The sequence below is a fragment of the Capra hircus genome, chromosome 26, assembly GCF_001704415.2.
Source record: "Capra hircus breed San Clemente chromosome 26, ASM170441v1, whole genome shotgun sequence".
In the NCBI taxonomy this organism is placed as follows: domain Eukaryota; kingdom Metazoa; phylum Chordata; class Mammalia; order Artiodactyla; family Bovidae; genus Capra; species Capra hircus.
The window spans coordinates 28,125,435-28,150,178 of record NC_030833.1 but is presented as its reverse complement, the minus strand read 5'-3'; the positions used below and the strand labels follow the sequence as shown (position 1 = coordinate 28,150,178).

General features: G+C 39.7%; 1 protein-coding gene and 1 pseudogene across 2 annotated transcripts in view; one reads left to right on the top strand and one right to left on the bottom strand.

The window, feature by feature from the left end:
• CNNM2 (cyclin and CBS domain divalent metal cation transport mediator 2) overlaps window positions 1-24,744 on the top strand; it is a 175,137-nt gene that overhangs the window by 52,746 nt on the left and 97,647 nt on the right. The gene's annotated exons all lie outside the window — the stretch shown is intronic.
• Window positions 10,776-11,696, bottom strand: LOC102169155 (annotated as a pseudogene).

The following is a 24,744-nucleotide window of genomic DNA, read 5'->3' as shown; positions in this document are numbered from 1 at the left end:
TGAGCTGCAGTACACTTCTGTGATTGGTATTGTATTCTGTAAACTCTGCCGTAGTGTGAACTTTTGATATATAAAAAATTAACCTTTAACCTAAGTTATAGAAGATCTTCTCTAAATGAACTCAGAAACTAACTGTAAAAAAACTGTTCCTCAAACATGAGCTTATGTAGGTTTAAATAACTATCCAATTTACAGTGTACTATTTAATCATTTCCCAGCTTTTTCATAATTTGCAAAGAGATTCATATATTTGTGACCCATTGTTTGATCAACAGACACTGACTTTGTTTGGACGGGAACTTGTGATAGAGCTAGAAATTTGTACCCAGGATTGAAGCAGACCTTGCTTGGGTGTGGTCTAAATATTACTATTTCTTATTAATGCCAAGTTTTAGTCTTCTGCTTTTTTGACCAATTAAAATGGTAAATGTAGATGATCTTTTATATAATGAAATTTTAGATCTTAAAGAGACAATAACATCTCAGTCTAACCTTTCCATTTTATAAAGCACCTGGGTTGTAAGTTTTATGAGAATGCTGTTGACTGGCAGTAGTTGGTCAGTAAATGTTTGTTGAATGAGTAAATAAACAAATGTACATTATAAGTAAAGAATGAAGACGAGATTTTAGAGATTCAGTTCAGTTGCTCAGTGGTGTCCGACTCTTGGTGACCCCATGGACTGCAGCATGCCAGGCCTCCCTGTCTATCACCAATTCCCTGAGTTTACCCAAACTCATGTCCATTGAATCGGTGATGCCATCCAACCATCTCATCCTCTGTCGTCCCCTTCTCCTCCTGCTTTCAATCTTTCCCAGCATCAGGGTCTTTTCAAATGAGTCAGCTCTTTGCATCAGGTGGCCAAAGTATTGGGGTTTCAGCTTCAACATCAGTCATTCCAATGAACACTCAGGACTGATCTCCTTTAGGATAGACTGGTTTGATCTTTCTGTCCAAAGGACTCTCAAGAGTCTCTCCAACACCACAGTTCAAAAGCATCAATTTTTAATATGCTGTCTAAGTTGGTCATAACTTTCCTTCCAAGGAGTAAGCATCTTTTAATTTCATGGCTGCAATCACCATATTCAGTGATTTTGGAGCCTCCCAAAATAGAGTCAGGATTCAAAAAGCTTATATAATTAGTGGGATAGGCAAGGCTAAATGGGCCAGTTTAAGAAAGCTGAAGAGTAGCGTGACTATAGAAAGTGTTATAAATGAATAGAATTCAGAGAAATACTAGTAAAAGTAATTTCTATTATCATAGTTCCCAGTAACCATTAAGGGAATTCCAGTTTTAAGCTATAGCAGTGGCTTCAAATATGTGTTCAAAATTTTTGCAGGGAAAAAAAAAATTGATGTTATTAGTGATTTTAAAGAAGTATGTGTAAAATGTTTATGAAATATTCTCTATTTCTTTGACAGTTCAAGTCCACAATATAACTTAAATTTAATTGTGTGATTACATTTTAGTCGTTGTTAAGGACTGAAAGACTGAATTTTGCTAACATTTTCTAATGTGTAAGAGAAATGTAAAAGAGAAAGATCTTTCTTTCCTACAGTAAGTGGACAAAATTCTTGCTTTGTGTAGGAAACCTTGGCAGACCTTGAGAATTCTGAATTGCTCCAATTGTTTTGTCTTTTTTTCCCTCAGAAGAATTTTAATAGTTTTTTTTTTCTTTCTACATGATTTGCCTCTTCTCACCCACTCCTCTTCTGTATTTACATAGTTAGTCTGATACAGTCAGTTCTTTTTAAAACATTGTGGAGAACACACAAGTGATTTTTCCTCCCAGTTCCTCCTCATCAGAGCTAGGTATCAGAAGTCTTTCTGGTCCCTTGCTTCTGTGTGAATGACCCAAGACAGGCCGGAAGACCAGTCTCGTGTGTGTTCTCTTTGGTATTCTCTGGGTATATTCTTGGCTAATGTGCCGCTCTGTACCACTTCAGATTCTTCCTTGGGTTCTCACTGACTACTCTTAGTCAGCTTCCTTCTAGTCATCAACTCCTCCAATGTCATGACCAAGTCGTCAGTACCCAGAAGCGCCTAGTGTTTAAGTAAGCACTTGATGGCTTGTTCCACAATAGAGTGTTTTTGTTTTGCTTTTAAATTACTAGATCAGGTTGATGAAAAAGCTTTTTAAGCTGCAGTGTAATCAGTTCACAACATGTCATCAAGGGATGGTTGTAAAAGCAGAATTGGGAGCATGGAGGACTTGCTTGGCTCTCTAAGCAGAGGATAAGCATGCTCCACCAACCGATGAGAGGCCTCAGGCTTTGTATCATCCATCAGCTTGGAGACCCATAGTTTCTTAGGCCCGCTGAACTGGGTCTGAGTCCTGGACGTTATTCTGCGCTTGTCCTGATTCGCTCACCTGAAGTGTTCAGTGCCTGTTTTGGTTTATAGGACACAGATTAGCTGTGGTTCCAGCTGCCCTCTTTTGCTTGGAAAAGGTCCTCGTGTCTTGCCAAGGAAACCTAAAGATGACAAAAATGGTGCATTTGGTTTAGATTTGGGTGTGGGTAGTCCCCGTTGGCTCAGTGGGTAAAAAATCTTCCTGCAGCGCCAGAGACACAGAAGATGCAGATTCGATCCCTGAGTGGGGACGATCCCCTGGAGGGGGAAATGACCACCCATTCCAGGATTCTTGTCTGAAAAATCCCACGGATAGAGGAGCCTGGTGGGCTTTGGCCCATAGGGTCGCAAAGACACAACTGAGTGACTTAGCACGCGTGCATGCAGTGATGGTATTTTGTGAGACCTCAGAAGCCCAAACTGGACCCAATATGAAAGTTACAAGGAAGTCAGTTTTCGCCTAATTCCAGCAGAATTTCTAATAAGTAGAGCTGTTAGAAAGTGTTTTGAGTTGGCTCCAGATGTGTAGTTACATTGGGTGATTCAGCAGAAGATAGATAAGCAAATTGGAGAGTTTTATTAGTCATTGACAGTGTGGGTGAGGCGGGCTAGATGATACACTAGTGGTGAGATGTTTGAATCAAGTGGAAATGTTCAGTGGTTGCAGACTAATTCAGAGAGTAGGCAAGTTGACAAAACTTCTGGCGATTTGTTAGTAAGATGAATTTGCCAAGGGAGGGTGTACTTGAAAGAGCAGAAGGCCAGATACCAAAGCCCATATTTAAAAGGTGAAAGCAGGAATTGGACCTGCTGAAGGAAAACATTGAGAGGAAGAAAACTGAAATAGTTTAGAGTCCAAAGGCTAAGGGGAGAGAGTTGGAAGAAGAAATTCGAGAATAACATAGAAACTGGTTTACCCTTAAGCAGTTGTCCCCAAGTTGTCGCATGCATAGCTAACCAGCAGATTGCAGTAGGACTCGCATGTTTATTCAAACATAAATATATAAACACTTATGCTTATTATTGAAGGTATTTCTTAATGTACGTAATGCATTAATTTAGTAAAAAAATTTATAGGAGACATGGTCAACATTTAACTAACAGAATACGCAGGAAAAAATGATTTGAGTCCTCTGTCCAAAAAAATAAAATGCTCTAGGTCTCTTCCATGCTTATAGATACCCAATTTAAGTTAAAAATTTTTTTTTGTTTTTAAACAGAATAAAATTTACCATCTTAGCCATCTTTAAACACACAGTTCAGTGGTATTAAGAATATTCACATTGTTGTGTGACCATGACCTCTTTCTATCTCTATAATTCTTTTCATCTTATAAAACTGCAACTCTATACCCGTTAAACAGTAACTCTTATTTTCCCCCTACCCACATCCCCTGGTAACCACCATTCTACCTTCTTTCCTCATGATTTTTTGACTACCTGAAGTACCTCATATAAGTGGAATCAGACACTATTTGCCTTTTGGTATTTTGGCAGAATGTCCTCAAGATTATTGCAGCGCATTGCAAAATTTCCTTCCTTTTTAGGATATTCCATTATGTATATATACCACATTTTCTTTATCTAGTTTTCAGTCCATGGACACTGGCTTGCTTCTATGTTTTGGTTATTGTGAATAACACTGCTATGAATATGGGAAGGCAGCCAGCTCCGCCACACCCTCCTGTTGGTTTTTCTTTTTAGTACATACCTGGAAGTGGAATTGATGGATCATGTCTCAATCCTAGAGTTAATTTTTGGAGGGACCACCAGGCAGTTTTCTGTAGCGCCTGGACAATTTTACATTCCCACCAATTTTACATTCTCCACGTCCTTGTCTATATTTACTTTCTGGTTTTTCAACAGTAGCCATCCCAGTGGGTATGAGGTGGCATCTCCTGGTAGTTTCGGTTTGCTTTTCCTGAATGACTAGTAGTGTTGAACATCTTTTTGTGTACTTCATGGATATTCATAGATCTTTAGAGAAATGTCTATTCAAGTCCTTTGCCCATTTTTAAATGGGTGGTTTTATTGTTTGAGTTTTAGGAGTTGTATATGCTGGATATTATTCCTTTATTAGATACATAGTTTGTAAATATTTTCTCCCATACTGTGGGTGGTTGTTTTACTCTTATAGTATCTTTTGATGTATAACATTAAAAATTTCCCAGCAACCTATTTATTTTTTCCCTTTTGTTTACTATGCCATTGGTGTCATGTCTAAGAAATCATTGCCCAATTCACTGTTGGGAGGCTTTTGTCCTATATTTTCTTCTAAGAGTTTTATACCTTTAGGGCTCATATTTAGGTCCTTGATCCATTTTTTGAGTTAACTTTTGTATATGGTGTTAGATAAAGATCCATCTTCATTCTCATGCATGTGGATATGCATTTTTCCCAGAAATATTTGTTGAAAAGAATATCCTTTCCCCACTGAATGTTTGGCACCCTTGTCAAAAATTATTTGTCCATATATGCAAGGATTTTATTTCTGGGCCCTGCAGTAGATTGCATTGTGTCTGTGTCTGTCTGTTTACTAATACCATACTTGTTTGATTATCGTAACTTTGTGGTAAAATTTTGAACTCAGGACGTGTGTCTTCCAGTTTTGTTCTTTTTCAAGATTGTTTTGGCCACTTGGGGTCATTTTGAGATTTCATATGAATTTTAGGATGGGTTTTTTTTTGTTTTGTTTTTCCTATTGCTGCAAAAATCATGATTGGGATTTTGGTAGGGATTGCATTGAATCTATAGTAGCTTTGGGTAGTATGGACATCTTAATAGTGTTAAGATTTCCAATTAATGATCTTGGGATGTTTCTATTTATGGCCTTAATTTCTTTTTGTCAATATTTGTAATTATCATTGTACGAATCTTTTTCTCAGTTGACTCCTAAGTATTCTTTTTGATGCTATTGTGAATAGAATTGTTTCTGTGAACAGAATTGTCTTTGTAATTTCCTTTTTAAATTGTTCATTGTTATATACAGAGAAATGAAACTGAGTTTTTCTGTGTTGGCTTTTGTATTTTGCCACTTTAATGAATTTGTTAGTTTTAATAGTCTTTTGGTATGTGTGGAATCTTTAGGATTTTCTACATAGAAGATATCATCTGCAAAGAGAATTTTACTTCTTCTTTTCCAATTTGGATGCCTGTCTCTTTCTAGCCTAATTGGTCTGAGTGAACTTTAAATACTGTGTTGAGCAGAAATGCTGAAAGAGGGTATCCTTGCCTTGGTCCTGCTATTAGAGGAAATGCTTTCAGCCATGAACCATTGAAGATGGTGATCTCTGTGGGTTTTCACATACAGCTTTTATTCTGTTGAAGTTTCCTTCTGTTTCTAGTTTGAATGTTCTTATCATGAAAGGGTGTTGAATTTTTGTCAGATTCTTTTTCAGCCCAATTGAGATGATCATGTGGATATTCTTCCTTCTGTTGATATGGTGTGCTACCTTTTTGGTCTGTTGAACTATCCTTTCATGTCAGGAATAAATCCTGCTTGTTCATAGTATACAATCCTTTTAATATGCTGCTGACTTCTGTTTGTTGCATTTTGTTGAAGGTTTTGACATTAGTGTTCAGAAGAAATATTGGTCTGCAGTTTCCTTACCGTGTCCTTATCCAGCTTTGGTATCAAAGTAATGTTGGCCTCTCAGAGTGAGTCTGAAAATATCCCCTCCTCTTCAGTCTTTTGGAAACGTTTGAGAACTTTTGGAGTTAGTTCTTTAAACGTTTAGTAGAATTCATCAGTCAAGCCATCAGATCCAAGGCTTTTCTTTGGAGATTTTTGATTATTGATTCAGTCTCCTTATTGGCTATAGGAATAACCAGATTTTTTAGTTCTTCATGATTTAATCTTTGTAGCTTTTGTGGTTCCAGGAATTCGTCCATTTCATCTAGATATAATTTGTTGGCATCCAGTTGTTTACATCTGTCCCTTTATATCTGTAGAACCAGTGCTAATGTCCCTATTTTCACTTCTGATTTTAATAATGTGAATCTTTACAGCTTTGTCCCCATCCCTTTTGGTTGGTGATGTCACAAAACTAACATCTTTATACATAATACACTCTAAAATGAACTTATAATTCCTTAAAGGTGCACTGATCTAAAATTATATAGAAAATAAGATTTGGAGTGAGAAAACCAAGTTACAGTAATACTAGCTTTTGTACTATTTTTTTTTTTTAATGTTTTAGTCTCTTAAATCATGTAGAAAAATGTAGTTACAAACCACTGTTACAATAATACTGCTGCTGCTACTGCTGCTAAGTCGCTTCAGTCGTTTCCGACTCTGTGCGACCCCATAGATGGCAGCCCACCAGGCTGGGATTCTCCAGGCAAGAACACTGGAGTGGGTTGCCATTTCCTTCTCCATACAATAATAGGTTTCTGCAATTGCGGATACACTCAGCTTTACTGAGATTTGTATTTCTCTATAGGCTTTGAAATACTGTCTAGTGTCCTTTCATTTCACCCTGTAGGACTACTTGAGCATTTCTTGCAGGGTTGTTCTGGTGGTCACATACTTTCTCAACTATTGTTTGGGGAAGTCTTGCTTCTCCCTCACTCTTAAAGGACAGTTTTGCCAGAAACAGGGTTCTCATTTGATAGTTTGTTTTCTTCACTTCACAATATCAGCCCATTGTGCACCATTATTTCTGGACTTTCTGACAAGTCTGGTAATCTTACTGAGGATCCCTTTATGTGATGAGCCACTTCTGTCTTGTGCCTTCAAGACTCTCTTGTCTTTTGAAAGTTTGATTAGAATGTGTCTTGGTGTGGGTTTCTTTGTGTTCTTATTTAGAGTTTATAGAGCTCCTTGGATGTTTGTAGTCTGTATTTCATTAAATCTGGGACGTTTTCAGCCATTATTTCTTAAGTATTCTCTCTTTCCTTTTCTCTCTTTTCCCTCTGTGACTTCGTCTATGTTTATGTTGCTTTTCTTAATGGTGTCCCACAGTTCCCTTAGGCTCTGTTGGCTTTCCGTCCATCTTTTTTCTTTTCTTTAGACTCAGTAATTTCCATTGTCTTATCTTCAAGTTCACCGAGTCTTCTGTCTACTGAAATCTGCTTTTGAATCCTTCTAAGGAATTTTTCATTGCAGCTATATACTTTTGAGCTCCATCCAGAACTTCTCTTTGGTTCTGTCATTTCATTGATATTTCCTTTCATTCACACTTTGTTTTCTCGGCTTTTTCCATATCTTCCTTTAGTCTGTTGGGCATCTTTAAGACATTTCCTTTGAAGTCTTTGTCTAGTGTATTAGCCATTATGTCTTTTTTAGGGACAGCATCTATTGATTTTTTTTTTTCTCTGAATGAGCCATACTTTGCTGTTCCTTTGCATGCCTTATGATTTATTTTAGTGGACTCTTGAATATAATAATGTGGTAACTCTGGAAATCAGATTTCCCCCTTCCCTAGGGCTTGCTTGTTTTTCTTATTGTTTTTTATTTTGATTGTTTTGTATAGTCCCTTTGCTGAGGATCAGCCTGAGATGGAAACCAAAGGTCTTCCCAGGTCTTTTCTGAGCTTTTCTCAGGGCACACATAGTCACGTTCTAATTTTTTTCATATATGCAGTTGTTTTTAAATGTCCTAGTCTTTAATGTCGGGCTCCAAAGGGGGAAAAAAGTGAAAAATGAAGGGGGAGAAGGCCTTTTAAATCCCCTGGAAGTCATCTCAGCTAGAAGGGAAGGGGACTGCAACAGGGTGGGGAGGCACAGTGGCTGCTCGCCTCTGATCAGAAGCAGTTATTGGCAGTCACAGCAGGGACCCCTGGTGTTTGGAGCACTTTATGCCCACCCTAGCTCCCACAGGCTGTGAGCAGTGGTTCTAGGAACACATGCGCAGTTGTCTGCCAAGGGTCTGGGGATGATGAACAAGTGGCTCCTACTGTGCTAAGAACCAAAATTGACTGTAGTTCATCACAATTTATCATCTTACCTTCCCCTGGAAGGTGTAAGCATTCAAGGTTCCAAAATAGTTAAATAGATTCCACCAGTGCAGTTGTTGGGTAGGTGGGAAGACAGATTCTGGTGCATTATACTTTGGCAACTTCTCCACAATCCTCTCCCCCATTTAGTTTTATAAATATTCACTCATCATTAGAGCAACTATACCCCAATTAAAAAAAAAATCATGGTAAGTGAAAGAAGGCAGTCATAAAAGACCATATAGTGTATGATCCCATTTATACAGAATGTCTAGAATATGTAAATCCATGGAGACAGAAAGAATGTCCATCAGTGGTTGCCTAGGGCTGAGCTGGGGGTTGGTGGAGTTAGGGAGTGGGGGTTAGTTGGTTGGGGGTTAGGAGTGACTGCTAGCGATTATGGGGTTTCTTTTTGGGGGGTAATGAAAAGATTTTAGATTCTGTGATAGTTACTTGAAGCCCTTAAACTGTACACTTTATGTGGATGAACTCTAAGGTATGTGATTTCTAACCCAATAAAGCTGTTTTAAAAAACAAACAAAAAAGTCACTCATCAGATCTTGGCTGGGTATTTCCTTTTTGCCTAACTGTAGTGGTTTATATAATGAAGGTCTAAAAACAGTAAAAGATACCACCCTGACCCTGGCTGAGAACTCTGGCTCATGGAGGCAGGATCTCCCTTATCTATTGCTGCCTAACAACCACTCCCAAATATAGTGGCTTACAACCACCACCACTTTACTGATTGTGATGCTGTAGTTCAGAAATTCATCATAGGTGGTGGTCTCTGCTCCGGTGAAGTTTGCTGGACTCACTCAAGGGGCTGCATTCACCTGGTGGCTGGAAGGTAGGAGGTGGCCTCACTCACGTGTCTGTGGCCTTTGTCCTGGTTGTCACCCAGGGTGCTACAGTTCTCCTCCTTGGGGCCCTTCTCTTTGCATGGCCTTCTCTCTAGCAGGATAGGCTGAGCTTCACATGGTGCCTGGTTTCCTGGATGGTGGAACTGGCGGATTTCTTAGGCCCAGAACTGACACAGCGGTCACTTCTGAGAATTCCATTGACTGAGTTACAGGGCAGCTGAGGTTCAGGTAGAGAGGAAACAGACTCTGCCTCTTAATGGGAGGAGTCGTCCCGGGTCTGCAGGTTTAGGAGGAGTTGGTGGTACCTGTCTTTGCAGAATATCTAGCACAGGAATCTGGGCAGTCACTTGACTCAATATAGAATCAAAACAACTGAATTATACTGAAGTTCTAATTGAATATGAGCTGTCCAGGGCATCACTTCTCCACAATTAGAATGCATGCTCCATGTAGGCAGGGTTTTTTATGTTTGGTTCATTGCTTTATTTCAGCTGGACAGCAGTACCTGGCTTTGATAGAGGCTCAGTGAGTATCTGTTTTGTGGGGATGGTAACAGAAGGATTGGTGTGGGGCCAGTCCAATGGCGAAGCTGCAGCGAGTCTGGGGAAAGAGTAGTGGGTGTGAATCAGTGTCTCAGAGGTGGGGAGATGTCGTTTATTCACTATTCTACAACATGAATTGAGGCCGCCGACGCCAGATGTGAGGGGGAAGGAAGAGGCATCCCTTGAGGAAGGGGATCCCAATATCTCAGTGTGTGACACATGCTAAGTCATAGACAAGAAGAGCGGGGTCCTCCAGGGGTAATGGTGGAGGCTTCAGCATGGGTGCTTGGATGGGACTGAGCAAGGTGAGGCTGATGGAAGTGTGACTGAAACAGAGCTGAAGACAACACTAAAAAATGATGGGTATGGGGTATGAGTGTGACTGAGGAAGTCCAGAGGCTTGAAAATAGTCACCTACAAGATGTGTTTTTCAGATAAATGGTTAAGAATCTCCCCCTCTAAGTCCTTAAACATGGGTGTTATGTGATGGAAACTAGACTTGAGTTTCTGAATTTCGGTGCAAAAATTTTTTGTCAAAGAAGGCAGGCCATTCATTATTAGGATTGGTGAATTAATTGATGATGGTTATTCACCTTAGGTAGTTTTATAATGCTTTAGATGTTTGCAAAGAGCATTGCCAAATACATGTGCCTGGGTGAAAAGGAAAAATAAAAGATTGCTGGTATGTGGTAGTGTCTTGCTCCCCTTCTTCCTGAGCAAGTGATCTCGGCTCCTGTTTGTGGTGAGTGAACCAGGAAAGAAGAGAGACGAGCATTCCCAACACTGAGTTCCATTAGGTAAACAGAAGTATTTTAAAGTCCTCTCCCTGAATCACTTCTGTCCATGTAGACAAGCAAACCCCCATTGCTGAACCCAAGCAACATGTTCGGATGAACCGCAGAACTGTTGGTTATCTTTTTGGTCATCTTGAAAAACTCCTGAAGAAAAGTACTCTTCCTTCAGTGAGTAAGTTCTGTCTTATCTAAAAACTTAGCTGTGGTCTTTTTTCCTTGCCTTTTTCCCTGAGGCTGCTTCAGCAAATAATTTTTTAAAATTGAGGCTGGTCTGTTGTGCCAGGGGAGAAAAAACACTTGTTTTGTGTGAGTTCCTAGTTGAAGTGAGTGATATCTAACTACACTAAGAAGATGAAACACTTAAATGTACTTTGGGTTTTTTTAAATGTCCTCTTCACTCATTTGTTAAACTCTAGGGCTCCTGGTTCTTTGAAGGTAGTTAGTATGGGAGGAAGCGTGTCTTCTAAAAAAAAATTTTTTTTGATTTGTGATCATGCTGGATAGCGTGCTGAATCGTAGTTCCCCAAACCAGGGATCGAACCTCTGTCCCCTGCAGTGAAAGCACGGAGTCTTAACCACTGGATCACTAGGGAAGTCCCCCATGTCATTGCAGTCCCTTACATTTCCAGTCCACCTGGGCTTTCAGGTGGACAGGGCATAAGGCCGGTGATAGCAGTGAGGAGAGGACAAGCCCAATTCCTAATCTAGAACACTCCTCACCAACCCTGCATACTGGGTTTCTTTTGTGTAATGTTTTTTTTTTTTTTTTAGCCTGTTAGTTCGTGTCTTTTGTTAACCAGTGTAAAATTACTTGTTTTTTGGTTTCTTGAAACAGTAGATCAGACTACATAGGCCACAATAGCATCTGTCAAAGTGACTGGCCATAAAAACCAGCACCCACATTCATCTGAAGGGCACTCCCTCGGAAGGTGGCTGATTTTACCATTCTCACCTACCTTATGGTATCTGGGGACAGCCAGCTTAACCTTCTTTCCCTCATTCTTTTCGGAGTGGTGTAAGGTTCTCTCTTAGCACCACCGTGAAGTCTCCACACAAGATGAAGAGTGGCCTCCTTTGAATGTTGAAGTCAGTCCATCTTCCAGTTGCTTGCCAGCAAAGAGAAGCCTTTGATCAGAAGGAAATTCCTTATCCTGGATCCTGGTCTTTACCTTTTCTGTTGTATCCGGGGGTTCAACCTCCAGAGTGATGGTCATCACGGTAACCTGCATCTTGGCTGCTGTTCTTGGTGGATGGGTGGATTTACTGTAGTGATCCTCTTTCTGACCTGTCCACTTTTTGAATTGTGAGGTGTGAGAGGAGTGTCTTCATCCCTTCCTTAATGTGCAGTGCCTTGATTGGTTATTTGAGGGGGTAGACTTTTAAAGATCTTTGCAGAAATGTGCTGTATTTTTTCTTTTACCCCATCCTCCAACCAAAGGGAGACTTTGCCTTGCTGTTGGAAAGTGAGACGAGATCTCTAAGACTGAGACCTGTCAGGAATAAAGAAAACTCTCTTCTACCCTTCTAGGTTCTCTGGCTAGCCTAAGAATTAAATTGACATGAATCAGATCAACAGGAGAAACTAAAACTTTTTAAATTTATTTTTAAAATCGAAGGATAATTGTTTTACAGAATTGTGTTGGTTTCTGCCAAACAAAAACATGAATCAGCCCAAGGAATGCCTTTGAGTCAGTTCTAATGAGGTAGAACTGGAACCTAGAACCTATCATACAAAGTGAAGTAAGTCAGAAAAAGAAAGATAAATACATATTCTAACGCATATATACGGAATCTAGAAAAATGGTTCTGAAGAATTTATTTACAGGACAGCAATGGAGAAACAGACAGAGAATAGACTTATGAACTTGGGGAGAGGGGAGGAGAGGGTGAGATGTATGGAAAGAGTAACGTGGAAACTTACATTACCATATGTAAAATAGATAGCCAATGGGAATTTGCTGTATGGCTCAGGAAACTCAAACAGGGGCTCTGTATCAACCTAGAGGGGTGGGATGGGGAGGGAGTTTCAAAGGGGAGGGGCTATATGTATACCTATGGCCGATTCATATTGAGGTTTGACAGAAAACAGCAAAATCCTGTAAAGCAATTATCCTTCAATTAAAAAAAGTCCTAGGGATGTGACAGTTAATACTGTGTTACATATGAAAGTTGTTAGGATTTACTACCAGGAATTTTCATCACAAGGAAAAACTTTTTGTATCTGTATGAGATGATGGATGTTTACTAATTATCACAAGATTAGTAAACATTCATCATCTCATGGATATCTTGTGATAATCATTTCATGATGTCAGATCATAATACTATACATCTTAAACTTATGCAGTGCTGATGTATGTCAAGTATATATCAATAAAATTGGAAGAAAAGTATTTGTTACATATGAAAATTGCATATACGTGAGAGGGTCAGGGCCCCCATATATGTGAGCGGTTGAGAGACAGAAAGGTAAAATGAAGCACACATGCCATCCTGAACTAAGAAATGGGGTAAGGTGCTGGGCTGGGGCCTCAAAAATTGTGGTCCCAGGAAATCTGTCATTTTCAGTGAGTGTGCTCTCTCTATTCTTCTCTCTCATGAAGTCCTTTCTAGCTAAAATGGGATAGAGATATAGGAGGAAATAAGACATTGATTAAATTGGATATTTTTATTAATTATTTTGGATTGCCTTCTTTTTAAATTGCGGTATATGATCTCAGGATTTGAACTGTGACGTCTAATTTTCTCCCATTACGGTGATCTCCTACTTTACATCATTGGTTTGCTTAGCTCTTAGAATTTTTATTACTTTGTTTCTTAGATTCCATCGTATTAAAGCCATACTAACTTTAAAAATATTTGAGGGAGTAGAGGGAAAGGCCAGTTTAACCTAACTAGCTTAAAATTATAAACACAGTATTTTTCTTTTTTTAACTGCTTTTTAAATTTTTACATATCCAGTATGTTTTATTCTTTTAAGGTTCTCATTAGTTATCTATTTTATACATAGTGTCAGTAGTGTATATATGTCAATCTCAGTCTCCCAATTTGCCTTGCCCCACCCTCCCCTTACCCCTTGGTATCCATATGTTTGTTCTTTGTCTCTATCTCTTTCTGCTTTGAATATTGTCTATACCAATTTTTTCAGATTCCACATATATGCATGGGATAATATATGATATTTGTTTTTCTTTCTGACTTCACTCTGCATTAGTCTGTATTTTCAGCTGTGTCTCTACAAATGACCCAGTTTGGTTTCTTTTTCTGACTAGTAGTCCACTGTGTATATGCACCACGTCTTTATCCATTCCTCTGTTGATGGACGTTTAGATTGTTTCCGTGTCCTGGCTGCTGTAAATAGTGCTGCAGTGAATGTTGGAGTGCGTGTGTCTTCTTGAATTAGGCTTTTCTCAGGGAATATGCCCAGTAGCGGGCTTGCTGGGTCACATGGTAGTTCCATTTTTAGTTTTATAAGGAACCTCCATAGTGTTCTCCATAGTGGCTTTATCAGTTTACATTCCCACCAGCAGTGTAGGAAGATTCCCTTTCCTCCACACCCTTTCCATCATTTACCATGTGTGGACTTTGTGATGATGGCCATTCTGACCAGTGTGAGCTGATATTTCATTGTAGTTTTGATTTACATTTCTCTAATAATTAATGATGTTGAGTGTCTTTCCATGTGTTTGGACATCTGTATGTCGTCTTTGGAGAAATGTCTGTTTAGGTCTTCCACTCATTTTTTGATTAGGCTGTTTTTTTGATATGGAGATACATGAGCTGTTTGTTTATTTGGAGATTAATCCTTGTCAGTTGCTTTGCTAAACAGTATTTTTCAAGGAATGTATATTATCATTTGTGTGTGTATATATATATATCAGTTCAGTTGCTCAGTTGTGTCTGACTCTTTGTGACCCCATGGACTGTAGCACGCCCGGCTTCCCTGTTGATCACCAACTCCCGGAGCCTACTCAAACTCATGTCCATCGCATTGGTGATGCCATCCAACCATCTCATCCTCTGTTGTCCCCTTCTTCCACCTTCAATCTTTCCTAGCATCAGGGTCTTTTCAAAAGATTCAGCTCTTCGCATCAGGTGGCCTAAGTATTGGAGTTTCAGCTTCAGCATGAGTCCTTCCAATGAATATTCAGGACTGATCTCCTTTAGGATGGACTGGTTGGATCTCCTTGCTGTCCAAGGGACTCTCAAGAGTGTTCTCTAACACCACAGTTCAAAATAATCAATTCTTTGATACTCAGCTTTCTTTATAGTTCAACTCTCAAATCCATACATGACCACAGGAAAAACCGTAGCTTTGACTAGATGGACCTTTGTTGGCAAAGTAATGTCTCTGCTTTTTAATATTCTGTCTAGGTTTGTCATAGCTTTTCTTCCAAGGAGTAAGCATCTTTTAATTTCATATAAATAATTATATATATATATTTATATATGTATGTATAAAATGTAAACCGCATGTTACCTTGCATGATCTTTAAGGAATCTGCAGTTACCTGAGTCTTCATTTTGCATGTATATAGATATGTTTAAGTGCTTGAGGCTACTTTGAAAGAGTTCTTAGTAGCTTAACCAGTAGTAACCCTTAAAGTCTTGGATGTGCTCTTAGTAAACTTTTTTTTAATTCTCATAGCCAGGTGAGAGTCCATTTAGCTCAGTTATGCGTTATTACATTATTAAGTAGAGTGGCACTGCTAGGACTTCAAGAGCATCTCTAGTGCTCTCCACATACATGTGCATTTACTTGACTGTTGCATCTGCTACACACACTGACGTATATGTGCACATGTATTACAGTCCCTGAGCACACCATGTATTTGTGGGCAATTTGAGGACATGATCTTTGGGTATAAACTAGACCAAGCTTTCTGAGGGCAGGAAGCATGGCCCTTGGCATTCTTCTTCCACTGCAAACATATCTGCCAAAGACTTTGCTTGGTGTCCATCTTAGTTGGGGGCAGCCTTTATGAGAAGCAGCTCCAGTTCCTTTCTGCCTTTCCGTCTGGGTGCTAATGAATGGGAGGGGAAGCTGTGTTGGGGGAAGGCTGGGAGGCTGAGCTGTGCACAGTCTGCCTTCTTGTGAGTGGGTGTGTGACTCCTCGCCTGTTCTGATTCTCTTGCTGCCACACCATAAGCTCAGTAGTTAAGAGCACAGACTTTGGTGTCAGCCCTAGATTTGAACCTTGGCAATCTCATTTTCCAGCTGTGGGATCTGTCTTGAACAGATCTAGTTAATCTCTCCAAGCTTCATTTTCCTGATCTAGAAAATGGGAATCATAATTAAACCCTCACCAGGTACATTTACACAAGGATGAATTTTCAACAGTGGAAGATGGGGAATCTGTGTGTCCCCCATCCTTGTGTGCAGCCAACTGGTGGATACTAAGTATTCAAACAATTTCTGGAAAGTTCTGAAAACCAAAACTTGAATTTGCTGTATATGCCAGCAATTATTTACATAGTATTTATATTGTATTTATACATGTTTACATAGCATTTGCATGTTGTGTGTTTGTGTTTGTGTGAAAGTTGCTCAGTTGTGTCCAGCTCTTTGTGACCCCATGGACTATAGCCTGTCCATGAATTCTCCAGGCAAGGACACTGGAGAAGGATCTTCCCAATCCAGGGATTGAACTCAGGTCTCTGGTATTGCTGGCAGATTCTTTACCATCTGAGCCACCAATGTTATATAAGTAGTTGTAAATATAATGCAAATACTGTGTAAATAGTTGCCTATGAGGGAAATTGAAGTTTTGTTATTTTATTTTGCCTTTTTTTCCCCTGAAAACTTTGATCCACAGTTAGTTTAATTTAGATGTGGAACCCACAGATGGAAAGGGCAGGCTGTATTATATTGAGGAATTTTGAGTATATAGGTTTATTAGGAAGGGATATTGGTCTGTAGTTTTCCTTCAGTGTCTGTCTTTGGAATCACATTAGTACTGGTCTCATAGAATGGGAAATGTACCTTCTTATATTTTCTATAGTGAAAAGTGAAAGTCATTCAGTTGTGTCCAACTCTTTGTGACCCCCATGGACTATACAGGAATTCTCCAGGCCAGAATGCTGCAGTGGGTAGCCTTTCCCTTCTCCAAAGGATCTTCCCAACCCAGGGATCGAATCCAGGTCTCCCACATTGCAGGCAGATTCTTTACCAGCTGAGCCACAAGGGAAGCCCATTTTCTGTAGAGACTATATATATTTAGCATTACTTCTTTTTTAGATATTTGGTAGAAGGAAATGGCAACCCACTCCAGTATTCTTGCCTAGAGACTCCCATGGACAGAGGAGCCTGGCAGGCTATAGTCCGTGGGGTCGCAAGAGTCGGACATGACTTCACGACTAAAGAGAGAGAGAGAGAGAGAGAGAGCAGAAGACTTTTTTTTAAACTCTACAATATTTTATGAGTTACAGATGTATAGCATAGTGATTCACAGTTTGCAGAGGTTATACTGCATTTGTAGTTACTGTAAAATACTGGCTCTAATCCCTGTGTACAGTATAGCCTTGTAACTCACCTAATAGTTTGTTCTCTTAATTCCCTCCCCCATCATTGCCCCTTCTCTCCTACCCCTCCCCACTGTTAACCACTGGTTTGTTCTCTGTATCTGTGAGATGTAGACAAAAGGTTTTTTATCTATAGTTAAATTTTGTTAGATGTTTCGGTTACCTATTTCATCTTGGATAAGTCTTGATAGCTTGGGGTTTTTAAGGAATTGGCCCATTTTACCTAAATTGTTGAATTTGTGTTGTAGCATTGTTGGCAGTATTCTCTTCTTTTAATGCTTGTATTGAAATTCCCTCCTTTCGTTCCTGATAAAAATTCGTGTTGTCTGTTTTTTTCTTTGTTATTCTTGCTAGAGATTTATCCATTTTGTAGACTTTAAAAAAAAACAAAACAAAAAATAGAAGTTTGGTTTTACCTGTTTAAGTGGTTAGAACAGTAAGGCCTTTACCTTTTCTTTTCATCTTCCCTCTTATAATGCCAACTTGCGGTATCTTTTTACGTTTTGTTTTTAAAAGTAAAGGACTTCATCAAAGCTGAGATTTTTATTTATTTCTATAATGTAACTGCAATTAAGATGTCTTTGCTTTGTATATAGGTTGGATCTATCAATCACTTACATTAGTATGACTATATAAATACTGTTCACTTCTCATCCTAATACTGTATCCTGATTACATTTCCTTTCTTATGTGATCTTTTTTCTAAAATGTCATTCTTTCTTGACATACTCCCTGATTATGATGGAACATATCCTTAAGAACCACCTTATTGAAAAATGTGAAGGAAGTCACTCTTTGAGTCCTTTTATTCCCTCTGTACATATAATGGCTGGTTGGGTTGGGTGTTTTCCTTGAGAATTCTGATGGATTGCTCTACTATCTGTTAGCATCCAGTCTCAATGATGAGGAGGTCAGTCCTATCCCAATTCTTGTTCCAGTGTAGAGGTCTGATTTTATACGTGATCTTTGAGAGATTGCAGTGATATATCTTGACATAAACCTTTTAAAATTTGTCGTATTGGCCATTGGTAGTTTTAGTTTGAAGATGCATGTTCTTTGCAAATACTGCTTGGCTAGTTTTTCCTGCTTTCTTTATTTTCTTTCTGAAATTCGTAACTATGGAGACTCTTATTGATTGCCATGTAGCAAACTACCCCAAATGTTTAACATTTAAAAAGTCATTTTATCACACGCATAGATTCTGTGGATTTCAGACAGGGCATAACAGGGAGGCTTGCTCTGTTCTCTGAAATCTAGGGTTTCAGCTGAGAAGCAGCAGCTGGCGCCCAGAATCAGCTGGAGACTTCTTCACTCCCATGTCTAGTGCTCACACTTGAAGGCTCTGCTCAGCTGAAACTCCTGGCCAGAGCATTTCTGCATGGCCTCTCTATTGACTTGAATGTGTACGCATGATGGCTGTGTTCTCAGAGGGAGAGTTTGCCCAGGGAACTTTTTGGAGATGACCTGTCCAGAGATGAGATGTCCCAAGAGAACATGAGGCCACTACCGGGTTCCTTCTGACCTGGTTCCACAAATTGCATCACTTCTGCTCATTTTTTGGTTTCTGATGAGTCAGAGCCAACCCAGACCCAAGGGGAAGGGAATTAGACCCCATATTACTCCACTACAAAAGAGATAAATAGCAATGCTGGATTTCTAGTCTAAATACATGGGGAAATAACACCTTTGTCTGAATATTGAAACATTTAAATTTCGATAATACCTCCTGGTGACTCCTTGTTCCTGAGGAGTATTTTCTAGTTGTAGAGCTCTCGTTAAAACAACAGATAGTTAAGTATAAAGAAACAGAATGACCAAATGATCTATTTAGAATAAGCATCAGAGTAAGGTAGTAGGAGACCTGGGTTTGATCCCTGGGTTGGGAAGGTCCCCTGGAGAAGGGAAAGGTTACCCACTCTGGTGTCCTGGCTTAGAGAAGTCCATGGGCTGTAGAGTCCATGGGGTGGCAAAGAGTCGGACACAACTGAGTGACTTTCACTTTCACTTCAAGGTAGTAGGAAGAAAGAGAAAGTAGAAGTAAAAGTGAGGCTGAGCATTCTAAGAAAAATCCCATGGACAGAGCCTGGTGGGCTGCAGTCCATGGAGTCGCGAAGAATCAGACACGACTGAGCAACTTCCCTTTCACTTTTCACTTTCATGCATTGGAGAAGGCAATGGCAACCCATTCCAGTGTTCTTGCCTGGAGAATCCCAGGGACGGGGGAGCCTGGTGGGCTGCTGTCTATGGGGTCACACAGAGTCGGACACGACTGAAGTGACTTAGCAGCAGCAGCAGCAGCTGTAGGGGAAGTTATCTGGAGGGCTGCAGTAGCAGTAGGCACGCAGATCGAAGGGAAGCAGATTGTGCTCACAAACCCTGCTAGGAACCTGGAGAGCTGATGCTTCAGTTAAGGAACATTGTACCATATTCTTCCAGTAGCTTGTTATTACCAAGGCAAATCTAAGTTACTTCATGGCAGTAGAGGTCCAGGGGAAAGGAATGACTAGATCTCAGGTTACTTTGATGTATGTTTGTTCATTTTAAAGCCAAATGTTTGAGTAGCTCAAATGGTAAAGAATCTGCTTGCAATGTAGGAGACCCAGGTTTGATCCCTGCGTTGGGAGGATCCCCTGGAGACAGACATGGTAACTCACTCTAGTACTCTTGCCTGGAAAACCCCATGGATAGAGGAGCCTGGCGGACTACAGTCCGTTGTGTTGCAAAATGTTGGACATGACTGAGTGACTAACATAATATTGCTTAAAGAAGAGAAGTCTTTGTCACCCACATAAAAAACCTCACTGAACATTGGGAAATGTAGATGAAATAATCCTTTTTTGAAAGTAAGGAGAATGAGTATATTCATGATAGTAAATAGTCTATCTGATCATATACAGTTAATCCATTGATATTTTCTATATACCCAAGTAGAAGGTAAAGATTTTTCTGTTTGAATTTGAAATACCATTGAAGAAGTATGTACAGACACTCTGAAATACAGCAAGTGCATGACTTGAATGCCGTGCGTGGACATTCCTACCCTCTGCTGATGGGCATTCTTCAGTTTTGTTATTTTCTTGCCACATGGTCACAGTCACCAGAAGGGTTAAAGAAGAAAAGTTGCATTCCTAAAGTTTCAACTTCCCTTCCTTTTTCTTGTGAAGGATTTCTGTCTTTTCTCCAATTAACTGCTATTGTATTTTACTTCTTCTTTCTATATTTTTCTTTCAATTGACATTATAGACTTTGAGGACCTTAAAGAATTAATTTAAATGACTGTGAAGGGGAACAAAAGTCACAGTATTTTTTTAAAGACCTTGAAAAATGCCTTTGCTAAGTATTAAAAATAATGTTCTGTGTTATCATAGTTAGGTAACTAGAATATCATAGTTCAGTTTACTTCAGTCGCTCAGTTGTGTCCAACCCTGTAACCCCATGGACAGCAGCATGCAGGCCTCCTAGTCCATCACCAGTTCCCAGAGTTCATCCAAACTCATGTCCATTGAGTCGGTGATGCCATGCAACCATCTCATCCTCTGTCGTCCCCCTTCTCCTTCTGCCTTCAATCTTTCCCAGCATCAAGGTCTTTTCAAATGAGTCAGCGCACCAGGTGGCCAAAATACTGGAGTTTCAGCATCAGTCCTTCCAATGAAAACTCAGGACTGATCTCCTTCAGGATGGACTGCTTGGATCTCCTTGCAGTCCAAGGGACTCTCAAGAGTCTTCTCCAACACCACAGTTCAAAAGCATCAATCCTTTGGTGCTCAGCTTTCTTTATAGTCCAACTCTCACATCCATATGTGACTGGAAAAACGATAGCCTTGACTAGATGGACCTTTGTTGGCAAAGTAATGTCTCTGCTTTTTAATATTCTGTCTCAGTTCAGTTCAGTCACTCAGTCATGTCTGACTCTTTGCGACCCCATGAATCGCAGCACGCCAGGCCTCCCTGTCCATCACCAACTCCTGGAGTTCACTCAGACTCATGTCCATTGAGTCCATGATGCCATTCAGCCATCTCATCCTCTGTCGTCCCCTTCTCCTCCTGCCCACAATCGCTCCCAGCATCAGAGTCTTTTCCAATGAGTCAACTCTTCGCATGAGGTGGCCAAAGTACTGGAGCTTCAGCTTTAGCATCATTCCTTCCAAAGAAATCCCAGGGTTGATCTCCTTCAGAATGGACTGGTTGGATCTCTTTGCAGTCCAAGGGACTCTCAAGAGCTTTCTCCAACACCACAGTTCAAATGCATCAATTCTTTGGTGCTCAGCCTTCTTCACAGTCCAACTCTCACATCCATACATGACCACAGGAAAAACCATAGCCTTGACTAGACGAACCTTAGTCGGCAAAGTAACGTCTCTGCTTTTGAATATGCTATGTAGGTTGGTCATAACTTTTATTCCAAGGAGTAAGCGTCTTTTAATTTCATGGCTGCAGTCACCATCTGCAATGGTTTTGGAGCCCCCAAAAATAAAGTCTGACACTGTTTCCACTGTTTCCCCATCTATTTCCCATGAAGTGATGGGACTGGATATCATGATCTTCGTTTTCTGAATGTTGAGCTTTAAGCCAACTTTTTCGCTCTCCTCTTTCACTTTCATCAAGAGGCTTTTTAGCTCCTCTTCACTTTCTGCCATAAGGGTGGTGTCATCTGCATATCTGAGGTTATTGATATTTCTCCCGCAATCTTGATTCCAGCTTGTGCTTCTTCCAGCCCAGCGTTTCTCATGATGTACTCTGCATAGAAGTTAAATAAGCAGGGGGACAATATACAGCCTTGACGTACTCCTTTTCCTATTTGGAACCAGTCTGTTGTTCCATGTCCAGTCCTAACTGTTGCTTCCTGACCTGCATACAGATTTCTCAAGAGGCAAGTCAGGTGGTCTGGTATTCCCATCTCTTTCAGAATTTTCCACAGTTTATTGTGATCCACACAGTCAAAGGCTTTGGCATAGTCAATAAAGCAGAAATATTCTGTCTAGGTTGGTCATAACTTCCAAGCAGTAAGCATCTTTTAGTTTCATGGCTACAATCACCATCTGCAGTGATTTTGGAGCCCCAAAAAATAAGGTCAGCCACTGTTTCCACTGTTTCCCCATCTATTTGCCATGAAGTGATAGAACTGGATGCCATGGTCTTAGTTTTCTGAATATTGAGCTCTAAGCCAAGTTTTTCACTCTCCTCTTTCACTTTCATCAAGAGGCTCTTTAGTTCTTCTTTGCTTTCTGCCATAAGTGTGGTATCATCTGCGTATCTCAGGTTATTGATATTTCTCCCAGCAATCTTGATTCCAGTTTGTGCTTCATCCTAGCGTTTCTCATGATATATGCTGCATATAAGTTAAATAAGCAGGATGACAATTCCTATTTGGAACCAGACTGTTTTCCATGTCCAGTTCTAACTGTTGCTTCCTGGCCTGCATACAGATTTCTTAAGAGGCAGGTCAGGTGGTCTGGTATTCCCATCTCTTGAAGAGTTTTCCACGCAGTGATCCACACAGTCAAAGGCTTGGCGTAGTCAATAAAGCAGAAATAGATGTTTTTCTGGAACTCTCTTGCTTTTTCAGTGATCCAGCAGATGTTGGCAATTTGATCTCTGGTTCCTCTGCCTTTTCTAAAACCAGCTTGAACATCTGGAAGTTCACAGTTCATGTATTGCTGAAGCTTGGCTTGGATAATTTTGAGCATCACTTTATTAGCGTGTGAGATGAGTGCAATTGTGTGGTAGTTTGAGCATTCTTTGGCATTGCCTTTCTTTGGGATTGGAATGAAAACTGACCTTTTCCAGTCCTGTGGCCACTGCTGAGTTTTCCAAATTTGCTGGCATATTGAGTGCAGCACTTTCACAGCATCACCTTTTAGGATTTGAAATAGCTCAACTGGAATTCTATCACCTCCACTAGCTTTGTTCATAGTTATGCTTCCTAAGGCCCACTTGACTTCACCATTTCAGGATGTCTGGCCCTAGCTGAGTGATCACACCATCGTGGTTATCTGGGTCCGGAAGATCTTTTTTGTATAGTTCTTCTGTGTATTCTTGCCACCTCTTCTTAATATCTTCTGCTTCTGTTAGGTCCATACCAATTCTGTCCTTTATTGAGCCCATCATAGTTGGTAGCTAGAATAGTCTGCAAAAGTTTGTTGACTGTGTTATTGCTGAGTCCAGTACTGTATTTAAGTAGTAGATTTTAGCAACTCTTTAATTTTTAAACAGGGTTGGTTTTTTTTTTTTTTACAATTTATTTATTTTTTGCCACATGACATGTGGATCTTAGCTCCCTGAACAGGGATCTAACCTGTGTCCCCTACAGTGGGAGCACAGTTTTAACCACTGGACCACCAGGGAAGCCTCTCTCATAAACAGCTTTTTATGAAAAAAATCTTACAACAACTTATGACCTTATTTCTATGGGAAATTTTATTTCTGATTTAGAAACATAATACAACCTGCTATAATTTAGACATTGAGTGTATGTAAAAGTTTGTTTCAAATTCTGATGAATAAATATACTAGAAACACAGATATAAAGTCTAGTGTTTTGGTTTTAATATTTATGTATGCAGCAGCATTCTAAATTTTAAGTTCCACAGGCTATAGACCAGCTATATTTAAGTTGTCTGCTTAAATATTTGTAAAGTGTAATCTCTATGGAAAAGCAGTTCAGGAAAAAGACCCACAGAGTATAGGTTAAAAGTACTGTTACCTGATAGAGTATGAAGGTTCTAATCAATGTAATGTATTTTATTCAGAGATAAAGAAAACTGCAATATTAAGCCAGGGTATGTCCACTTTTATGTTCTAGGCAGTCCCATTAGATTTCTAACGGGATTTCATTTCCTCCCTCTTAACAAATGACCAAGTATGTAGTAATACATAGCAACTCAAGGAATGAAAATACTGAAAGGCTAAAAGGATAAACTGATGTTACCTCTGGACTTCATGAAGGTTTAGAACAGATATCTCCTTGAGCATAAAAAGTCATATATTTAGCATGACTTGCACTACACAGGACATATCCCATGTTTATAGCCTTATGTCAGCATTCAGGTTTTATTTCTTCCCCCTGTTTCTGGATATCTTTAAGTTAGAGAGTTTGTAAAATCTATTTTGATGCCGCATAAAATGGTACCTACATTTTCATGAGTAATTATCTCCTTTGTAAAAAGCAGGATCAGTTCCTTATTTATACTGGCTTTCTTACTCACAATGCAAATGTGACTTCAGGTGGGGTGGGGACTCATGAGATGCGTACTTATATTTGCAGAGCATCTAGAGCAAGGAAGTCCCTCAGGACTCTATTTAGGGTCATAGCAAAGGAAATTAGAATGGCCTGGCTAACCACATCAATATGCATAATTGACAAGTTACTCAATACTCCTAAAGATAAGTACTTTCCACTCTTTTCTTTTCGCTATCAAATGTAACCGTATGTATTATTCCTAGGCTACTGTTTTGTTCTAGAAGTTAACATGTATCCTTAATGTGTATATGCTAATTAAGAGTGGAAGGCTTCATGGAACTTGAAAAATAGTGTGGTGCCTCTAGGCAGGATGGTCTTTAAAATATCAATGTGTTGGTGATAGGTGATGTATAATCTCCAGCCCGTACAAGGATAAGGTAGGTGCCCAGGCTGGAAAGGAAGAAGTAAAACTATGTTTGCAGATGCTATGATCTTCTATATATTTATAGAAAATCCGAAGGTATCCAGTACAGAACTATAAGAATTAGTGAGTGAGTTCA